Raw genomic sequence first — 10,298 nt, 5'->3', positions numbered from 1 at the left:
AAAATAATAATAAGAAGAAGAATAATAATAAGTTTAAATACAATATCAGTAAGTTGGCTCTTCCAAGCCAACTTAAAAATCCTAGCTTACCTTACCAGTCAGCATGCAACAAACTGAATTGTCCTGTCTAACAGTTCATGTTACCAACAGGGTTTAGTTTGCACATACCAGTATTTGCAAATACATGCGTAAACTGCAGAAGCCACGACAAGGCACCCCAGTATTATCTGCAGTCCTTTGGAGAAGTATAATGGATAGGAGTGCTTCTGCTAGAAGGGTCCTCAGGACGCTTGCAATCTATTGGGATCATCTGAGGTGAAAGCTGGTAGGGCACTCGAGCAGCACTTTTGGGAGAATAGCAGGCTCTGGATGAACAAACACATACTTATGGACGGCACAGAGCATGGGACAAAACCATGTTAGTGGCTGCTGTCGACATAGATGGCCATATCTCCAGAAGGATATAGATACTCTAGAGCAGTGTTTCTCAACTCCGGTCCTCAGGACCCACTAACAGGCCAGATTTTAAGTATTACCTTGGGGAGATGCAGACTAGAATACTGCAATCACTGAGCAGCAAATGAGATCACCTGTGATGTATTCAAGTTCTCTTGCAAACCTGGCCTGTTAGTGTGCCCTGAGGACCGGAGTTGAGAAACACTGCTCTAGAGAGAGTTCAGAGAAGAGCTACTAAACTAGTACAGTAATCCCCCGCTACATCGCGGTTCAGTTTTTGCGGTCCCGGTAATTCGCGGTTTTTTTTGTAATGTTATTTTACTATATAAATCATTAAAAATGAAAATTTTTTGAGTTTTTCATAGCTCTTGCTCTGTCTCTAAGTATCTTTTATGTGTTTAAATGAGTTTCTATTGTTTTAAAAGTGTGTTTAAAGACCTTAAAATGCTTCTACACGTACAGTGACAGTAAAAAAAATCATGCCTACAGTGCATTTTAATAGGGTTTTTCTATTTCGCGGAATTTCACTTTTCGCGGCTGGGTCCGGAACGTAACCCCCGCAATGGAGGGGGGTTTACTGTACATGGATTGCAGGAAAAAACTTACCAGGAAAGGTTAAAGGACCTTAACATGTATAGCTTGGAAGAAAGAAGAAACAGAGGGGATATGATAGAAACTTTTAAATACATAAAGGGAATCAACTCGGTAAAGGAGGAGAGCATATTTAAAAGAAGAAAAACTACCACAAGAGGACACAGTTTTAAATTAGAGGGGCAAAGGTTTAAAAGTAATATGAGGAAGTATTACTTTACTGAGAGAGTAGTGGATGCATGGAATAACCTTCCTGCAGAAGTGGTAGCTGCAAATACAGTGAAGGAGTTTAAGCATGCATGGGATAGGCATAAGGCTATCCTTCATATAAGATAGGGCTAGGGACTATTCATAGGATTCAGATATATTGGGCAGACTAGATGGGCCAAATGGTTCTTATCTGCCGACACATTCTATGTTTCTATGCTCTGTGCCATCCGCTGCTTCCCCAATCTCCTTCCAAGGCCTGACCGGCACTTTTTACTGCCCCCCCTGCTTACATGCTCATTGGTTGATTCCACTGCTTGTTCTCTGCTGCCCTTCCCCTTATAAGCAGGCTCATTACTTCGGGGGCTTAGGTTTTGAAGAAAGAGCTTCAGAGCATGCTCCGAAACGTTTCACTGCCCCATTCTAACATCACTTCAGTTACTTCCTGGTTTCTAACCTAAGCTAAAATGCAGGGCCGGCGTTAGGGGGGGGCAAACTGGGCAACTGCCCAGGGCCCCGAGTGTCCAGGGGCCCCCAGCCGACCCCTGTCAGCGGAGCGGAGGCAGCGTGACACTATATGCAGGCGGGCAAGGGGAAGACTGATCATTCGGGCAGTCGGGCGGCACTGCCCGAGGCCCCGTGGTTGAGGGGGGGGCCCCACAGCAGTCTGTCCCTGGAGGTGCCTACACACTCTTGCTCAGCTGAGGGGCGGGGCCACACGTTCCCGCCGCGGGGGGCAGCCAGAGTGCAGAGAGAGAAGAGAGCGGAAGACATCTCTCAGCCAGCCCAGCCGGCAGCCACCCACAGGTTGTGACAGGTACGTGGAGATTTCTAGTCTGCTCTGCTGGCTGCTACTGTGCTTCTGTGAAGTTCGTGCAGGAGAATGGAGATAAGAGTCTGCTGCTCTGCTACTGTGCTTATCTGTGTAAGTTCCGATTCCGAAGCACAGTAGCAAGGGGAGGGGGGAGGGGGGTGTCAGTGTGCTACATAGGCTTTGGAAGCAGCCCTTAATATGGTGGGAAACAAATTTTGTCAAAGCAATTCCAACCTCTCTCTCTCTGGAATTGCTTTTTTTTTTAGACTCTGTGACTTTTTTTAGACTCTGTGGTGAATTGTGTGGTGTCGGGGGTGGGGGTATGACACAGCAGTGCTGACTTTGGTGGGGAGATCACATATTGGGGGGGGTGTCAGTGGTGGTAAGGGGGGGGGGGGATGACACAGCAGTGGTGAAATCACATATTGGTAGGGGGTCTGTGGCACAGACCCCCTACCAATATGTGATTTCCCCACAAAATTCACCACTGCTGTGTCATCCCCCCCCCCCTTACCACCACTGACACCCCCACCAATATGTGATCTCACCAAATTCACCACTGCTGTGTCATACCCCACACATTTCACCACTGACACCCCCCCCCACCCCAACATGTGATCTCCCCACCAAATTCACCAATCACCACCATTGTATCATAACCCCCCCGCACACAATTCACCGCTGATCTCCTCACCAAATTCACCACTGCTTTGTCATTCGGAGGGAATGACAAAGCAGTGGTGAATTTGGTGAGGAGATCAGCGGTGAATTGTGTGCGGGGGGGGGGTATGATACAATGGTGGTGTAGCCCCCCCAAAACCACACAATTCACCACTGACACCCCCCCCACCCTAATATGTGATCCCCCACCAAATTCACCACTGCTGTGTCACCCCCCCCCCTTACACCCCACAAAATGTGATCTCCCCCAAATTCAATACTGCTCTCATTCCCCAACACACAATTCACCACTGACACTCGGGGCTGACGATTCAGCACTGCCCCCCCACCAATATATGATCTCCCCCCAAATTCAACACAACACTGTGATCCCCCCCATCCCAATATGCGATCCCCTTCAGACCTGATCATTCACTACTACCTATCCCCCCCCCTCCCCCCCGTCCCGACGTCACCTTCCCACCCGCCATCAGAGAAGAGGCAGTGGGCGGCGCGCATGGAGGAAGAATAGTCCAGTGTCCGGTCGGAGGACACCGGTCCGACCGAGTCGCGACACCATGGAGGAGGAAGAAGTCGACTCCCGAGCAGCATGGTCACCAGGGAGTCGGGACATGCTGGTCAGGTCACTGTGCATTGATGGGGGACATGCTGTGCTGGTCACTTTGCATTGAATGGGGACATGCTGGTCAGGTCACTGTGCATTGATGGGGGACATGCTGGACACTGTGCATTGATGGGGGACATGCTGGACACTGTGCATTGATGGGGGACATGCTGGTCACTGTGCATTGATGGGGGGCATGCTGGTCACTGTGCATTGAATGGGGGCATTCTGGACACTGTGCATTGGTGGGGGACATGCTGGACACTGTGCATTGATGGGGGACATGCTGGTCACTGTGCATTGATGGGGGGCATGCTGGTCACTGTGCATTGAATGGGGGCATTCTGGACACTGTGCATTGGTGGGGGACATGCTGGTCACTGTGCATTGATGGGGGACATGCTGGACACTGTGCATTGAATGGGGGCATTCTGGACACTGTGCATTGGTGGGGGACATGCTGGTCACCGTGCATTGATGGGGGACATACTGGTCACTGTGCATTAATGGGGGACATGCTGGACACTGTGCATTGAATGGGGGAATTCTGGACACTGTACATTGAATGGGGGCATTCTGGACACTGTGCATTGATGGGGGACATGCTGGTCACTGTGCATTGATGGGGGACATGCTGGACACTGTGCATTGAATGGGGAATTCTGGACACTGTGCATTGATGGGGGACATGCTGGTCACTGTGCATTGATGGGGGACATGCTGGTCACTGTGCATTGATGGGGGACTTGCTGGTCACTGTGCATTGATGGGGGACATGCTGGTCACTATGCATTGATGGGGGACATGCTGGTCACTATGCATTGATGGGGGACATGCTGGTCACTGTGCATTGATGGGGGACATGCTGGTCACTGTGCATTGATGGGGAACATGCTGGTCACTGTGCATTGATGGGGGACATGCTGGTCACTGTGCATTGATGGGGGACATGCTGGTCACTGTGCATAGATGGGGGGGCACGTTGGTCACTGTGCATTGATGGGGGACATGCTGGTCACTGTGCATTGATGGGGAACATGCTGGTCACTGTGCATTGATGGGGGACATGCTGGTCACTGTGCATTGATGGGGGACATGCTGGTCACTGTGCATTGATGGGGACACGCTGGTCTTTTTTGAACCAACCTAATGATTGTTTGTTAAGTCACGCAATTTTTTTACAGTGTAATCCGTCATTGGTGATAGTATTAGAGTTTTTATTCTATATTTGTTGCCCTGGGGCTTTCTATTTAGTGTAAATGAATAGCGCTATGTGCAGAGCTGTGTATGTTCTTTATATGGCTCTGCTGCTCCTCACCCAGGCCTACTTATAATAGATCTCGGTGAGGAGCAGTAAACATAATAGAATATTATAATTGATGTGATTATAATGATTATGATTATAATTAATTTAATGTTATTTAATTAAAGCATATTTTTATGTAGTTGTATGTTTTATTTGGCTAAATTGATTAAATGCGCCAATATTTTTGGAAGAATATAAAAAAATTTGGGGCCCCACTTTTAGGTTTGCCCAGGGCCACACTTTGTCTAAAACCGGCCCTGCTAAAATGTCATACATTCCAGAAGTCTTCATGGGCATTTTTCTTTCTTTCATCTGCAGGAGGGGAGGACCCTTCCTTCATACTTGAGCTAAGGACAGATGGATCCCAGAAAGTATGAATCATCTTCCCTTACTCAAAATGGGTAAAGCTGGAAATGCTAGGGGATATTTTTCAATATGATTTCTCAACAAAATAAAGCATGGAGGCATGGATGGATGGGGGGAGTTTGCTTTGAATAATAATAATGAATTAAATAATGTTTTCAGTTTGCAGTAGCCAGATACATTTTAGTTTCACTTTAAAAACAATTCAGGGAATTTATCATAACTGGAATAACCAGCGCCTGGAGCAGCTATGCATGGAAACCAATCTGCTTCTATCTTTCATTTTCAATGTTTAACTGAACAAGCTGAAGATAGAAGCTGATTGATCACCATGCACAGCGGCTCCTGATGCTGGCTGCTCCAGTTTTGATAAATTCTCCTCAATGTGTACATCAAACTATTGCAAAATATTTGCCAAGTTTACATGAAGCTTTACATAAAAAATAAGCCCAAATGGGATTTTGAGGTTTTTTTTGAGTCCCCTTTAGGCTTATTGTTTTCTATTCATTACAAGGGATATTAGTACTCCCCATTGGTGCAAATAATCTTCCCAGATGGCAAACTTTCTTTGCCAGATCAGCAAGCTTCAGGCATCTTCATGGAAGTTATTGGTTCCATTATGGGAATGTTATGTTACTGAAAAAGTGAATGAACACCCTCTCCACCCCACCAGTGGCGTACCAATGGGGGGGGCGGGGGTGCGGCCCGCCCGGGGTGCCACTCACTGGGGGGTGTCAGCCGGTGTCCTGCCCGGTGTGTTCAGAGTCACACAGATCCTGCAGTGTGAAGGCAGCTGCAGGCTCCTTCAGTCCGTGCTGCTAGTGGGGGGCGGAGCCACGGCGGGAATAAGGGGGCGGAGCCGCCACTGGAATAAGGGGGCGGAGTCTCGGTGGGAAGAAGGGGGCGGAGCCTCGGCGGGAAGAAGGTGAGTGCCCATTGCAAAAGTGTGTGCTGGATAGGAGGGGGATGGGGCTGCTGCATATAGAGGAATTCATCTTTCTCTATTCTTCCTGCAGCTTCCTGCTGAATAACTGATTCTCCTCCTCTCCCTCCTGCAGGAAGAATAGGGAAAGATCAATTCATCTATATGCAGCTGCCCCATCCCCCTCCTATACAACTTCTTTTGCTGGCCCCCCAAAGTTCTTAACCTCCTCCAGTGCTCCTAATCCCCCCATCAGTGCTTTTAGCCCCCCCCAGTGCACTAGCCCCCCCCCCTGTTCTTTAGCCCCCCCCATGCTCTTCAACTCCCCACAGTGCTTTCTCCCTCCCCCCAAGTGCTCCCTGCCCCCCCCCCCAGTGCTCTCCACCCCCCTGGTTTTCCCTGCCCGCTCCCAAGTGCTCCCTGTCCCCCCCCGTGCTCTCCACCCCCTGGTTTTCCCTGCCCGCCCCCCAAGTGCTCCCTGTCCCCCCCCAGTGCTCTCCACCCCCTGGTTTTCCTTGCCCGCCCCCCAAGTGCTCCCTGTCCCCCCAGTGCTCCCCCCCTGGTTTTCCCTGCCCGCCCCCCTAGTGCTCCCTGTCCCCCTAGTGCTCCCTGTCCCCCCCCAGTGCTCTCCACCCCCCTGGTTTTCCCTGCCCGCTCCCAAGTGCTCCCTGTCCCCCCCCCCCAGTGCTCTCCACCCCCTGGTTTTCCTTGCCCGCCCCCCAAGTGCTCCCTGTCCCCCCAGTGCTCCCCCTGGTTTTCCCTGCCCGCCCCCCTAGTGCTCCCTGTCCCCCCCCCAGTGCTCTCCACCCCCCTGGTTTTCCCTGCCCGCTCCCAAGTGCTCCCTGTCCCCCCCCCCCCGTGCTCTCCACCCCCTGGTTTTCCCTGCCCGCCCCCCAAGTGCTCCCTATCCCCCCCCAGTGCTCTCCACCCCCTGGTTTTCCTTGCCCGCCCCCCAAGTGCTCCCTGTCCCCCCCCCCAGTGCTCCCCTCCTGGTTTTCCCTGCCCGCCCCCCTAGTGCTCCCTGTCCCCCTAGTGCTCCCTGTCCCCCCCCCCCAGTGCTCTCCACCCTCTGGTTTTCCTTGCCCGTCCCCCAAGTGCTCCCTGTCCCCCCAGTGCTCCCCCCCTGGTTTTCCCTGCCCGCCCCCCTAGTGCTCCCTGTCCCCCCAGTGCTCCCCCCTGGTTTTCCCTGCCCGCCCCCCTAGTGCTCCCTGTCCCCCCCCCAGTGCTCTCCACCCCCCTGGTTTTCCCTGCCCGCCCCCCAAGTGCTCCCTGTCCCCCCCCTCAGTGCTCTCCACCCCCCTGATTTTCTCTGCCCGCCCTCAAGTGCTCCCTGTCCCCCCCAGTGCTCTCCACCCCCCTGATTTTCCCTGCCCACCCCCCAAGTGCTCCCTGCCCACCCCCCAAGTGCTCCCTGTCCCCCCAGTGCTCTCCACCCCCCTGGTTTTCCCTGCCTGCCCCCCAAGTGCTCCCTGTCCCCCCCATTGCTCTCCACCCCCCTGGTTTTCCCTGTTCGCCCCCCAAGTGCTCCCTGTCCCCCCCAGTGCAATCCACCCCCTGCACCTTCCAACCCCCCTACAATGCTTTCCAAACCCTCTCTTAATTCTCTCCAGCCCCCCCCCCACGTGCCCTTCAGCACCTCCAGTGCTCTCTGCTTCGTCTGTGCTCTCCGGCCCCCCTAGTGCTCTTCTATCTTCTATCATGTCCTCAGTCTCTGAGCATCTCCTGTATCATGTCTGTAGTCTCTGACCATCTACTGTATCATGTCCTCAGTCTCTGACCATCTCCTGTATTATGTCTGCAGTCTCTGACCATCTCTTGTATCATGTCCTCAGTCTCTGACCATCTCCTGTATCATGTCCGCAGTCTCTGACCATCTCCTGTATCATGTCTGCAGTCTCTGACCATCTCCTGTATCATGTCCCCCCCCAGTGCTCTCCACCCCCCTGGTTTTCCCTGCCCGCCCCCCCAAGTGCTCCCTGTCCCCCCCCAGTGCTCTCCACCCCCTGGTTTTCCTTGCCTGCCCCCCAAGTGCTCCCTGTCCCCCCAGTGCTCCCCCTGGTTTTCCCTGCCCGCCCCCCTAGTGCTCCCTGTCCCCCTAGTGCTCCCTGTCCCCCCCCCAGTGCTCTCCACCCCCCTGGTTTTCCCTGCCCGCTCCCAAGTGCTCCCTGTCCCCCCCCCCCCGTGCTCTCCACCCCCTGGTTTTCCCTGCCCGCCCCCCAAGTGCTCCCTGTCCCCCCCCCAGTGCTCTCCACCCCCAGGTTTTCCTTGCCCACCCCCCAAGTGCTCCCTGTCCCCCCCCCCAGTGCTCCCCTCCTGGTTTTCCCTGCCCGCCCCCCTAGTGCTCCCTGTCCCCCTAGTGCTCCCTGTCCCCCCCCCAGTGCTCTCCACCCCCCTGGTTTTCCCTGCCCGCTCCCAAGTGCTCCCTGTCCCCCCCCCCCCCCCGTGCTCTCCACCCCCTGGTTTTCCCTGCCCGCCCCCCAAGTGCTCCCTGTCCCCTCCCAGTGCTCTCCACCCCCTGGTTTTCCTTGCCCGCCCCCCAACTGCTCCCTGTCCCCCCAGTGCTCCCCCTGGTTTTCCCTGCCCGCCCCCCTAGTGCTCCCTGTCCCCCTAGTGCTCCCTGTCCCCCCCCCAGTGCTCTCCACCCCCCTGGTTTTCCCTGCCCGCTCCCAAGTGCTCCCTGTCCCCCCCCCCGTGCTCTCCACCCCCTGGTTTTCCCTGCCCGCCCCCCAAGTGCTCCCTGTCCCCCCCCCAGTGCTCTCCACCCCCTGGTTTTCCTTGCCCGCCCCCCAAGTGCTCCCTGTCCCCCCCCAGTGCTCCCCTCCTGGTTTTCCCTGCCCGCCCCCCTAGTGCTCCCTGTCCCCCTAGTGCTCCCTGTCCCCCCCCCCCAGTGCTCTCCACCCCCCCTGGTTTTCCCTGCCCGCCCCCCAAGTGCTCCCTGTCCCCCCCCCAGTGCTCTCCACCCCCTGGTTTTCCTTGCCCGCCCCCCAAGTGCTCCCTGTCCCCCCAGTGCTCCCCCCCTGGTTTTCCCTGCCCGCCCCCCTAGTGCTCCCTGTCCCCCCAGTGCTCCCCCCTGGTTTTCCCTGCCCGCCCCCCTAGTGCTCCCTGTCCCCCCCCAGTGCTCTCCACCCCCCTGGTTTTCCCTGCCCGCCCCCCAAGTGCTCCCTGTCCCCCCCCCCCAGTGCTCTCCACCCCCCTGATTTTCTCTGCCCGCCCTCAAGTGCTCCCTGTCCCCCCCAGTGCTCTCCACCCCCCTGATGCTCCCTGCCCACCCCCCAAGTGCTCCCTGCCCCCCCCAGTGCTCTCCACCCCCCTGGTTTTCCCTGCCCCCCCCCCAAGTGCTCCCTGTCCCCCCCATTGCTCTCCACCCCCCTGGTTTTCCCTGTTCGCCCCCCAAGTGCTCCCTGTCCCCCCCAGTGCAATCCACCCCCTGCACCTTCCAACCCCCCTACAATGCTTTCCAAACCCTCTCTTAATTCTCTCCAGCCCCCCCCCCACGTGCCCTTCAGCACCTCCAGTGCTCTCTGCTTCGTCTGTATCATGTCTGCAGTCTCTGACCATCTCCTGTATCATGTCCCCCCCCAGTGCTCTCCACCCCCCTGGTTTTCCTTGCCTGCCCCCCAAGTGCTCCCTGTCCCCCCAGTGCTCCCCCTGGTTTTCCCTGCCCGCCCCCCTAGTGCTCCCTGTCCCCCTAGTGCTCCCTGTCCCCCCCCAGTGCTCTCCACCCCCCTGGTTTTCCCTGCCCGCTCCCAAGTGCTCCCTGTCCCCCCCCCCCCCGTGCTCTCCACCCCCTGGTTTTCCCTGCCCGCCCCCCAAGTGCTCCCTGTCCCCCCCAGTGCTCTCCACCCCCAGGTTTTCCTTGCCCACCCCCCAAGTGCTCCCTGTCCCCCCCCCAGTGCTCCCCTCCTGGTTTTCCCTGCCCGCCCCCCTAGTGCTCCCTGTCCCCCTAGTGCTCCCTGTCCCCCCCCCAGTGCTCTCCACCCCCCTGGTTTTCCCTGCCCGCTCCCAAGTGCTCCCTGTCCCCCCCCCCCCGTGCTCTCCACCCCCTGGTTTTCCCTGCCCGCCCCCCAAGTGCTCCCTGTCCCCCCCCAGTGCTCTCCACCCCCTGGTTTTCCTTGCCCGCCCCCCAAGTGCTCCCTGTCCCCCCAGTGCTCCCCCTGGTTTTCCCTGCCCGCCCCCCTAGTGCTCCCTGTCCCCCTAGTGCTCCCTGTCCCCCCCCCCCAGTGCTCTCCACCCCCCTGGTTTTCCCTGCCCGCTCCCAAGTGCTCCCTGTCCCCCCCCCGTGCTCTCCACCCCCTGGTTTTCCCTGCCCGCCCCCCAAGTGCTCCCTGTCCCCCCCCAGTGCTCTCCACCCCCT

This window comes from Pelophylax lessonae, assembly GCF_965119305.1.
Source record: "Pelophylax lessonae genome assembly, chromosome: 9".
Lineage (NCBI taxonomy): Eukaryota > Metazoa > Chordata > Amphibia > Anura > Ranidae > Pelophylax > Pelophylax lessonae.
Note: the sequence above shows the minus strand (reverse complement) of the source record.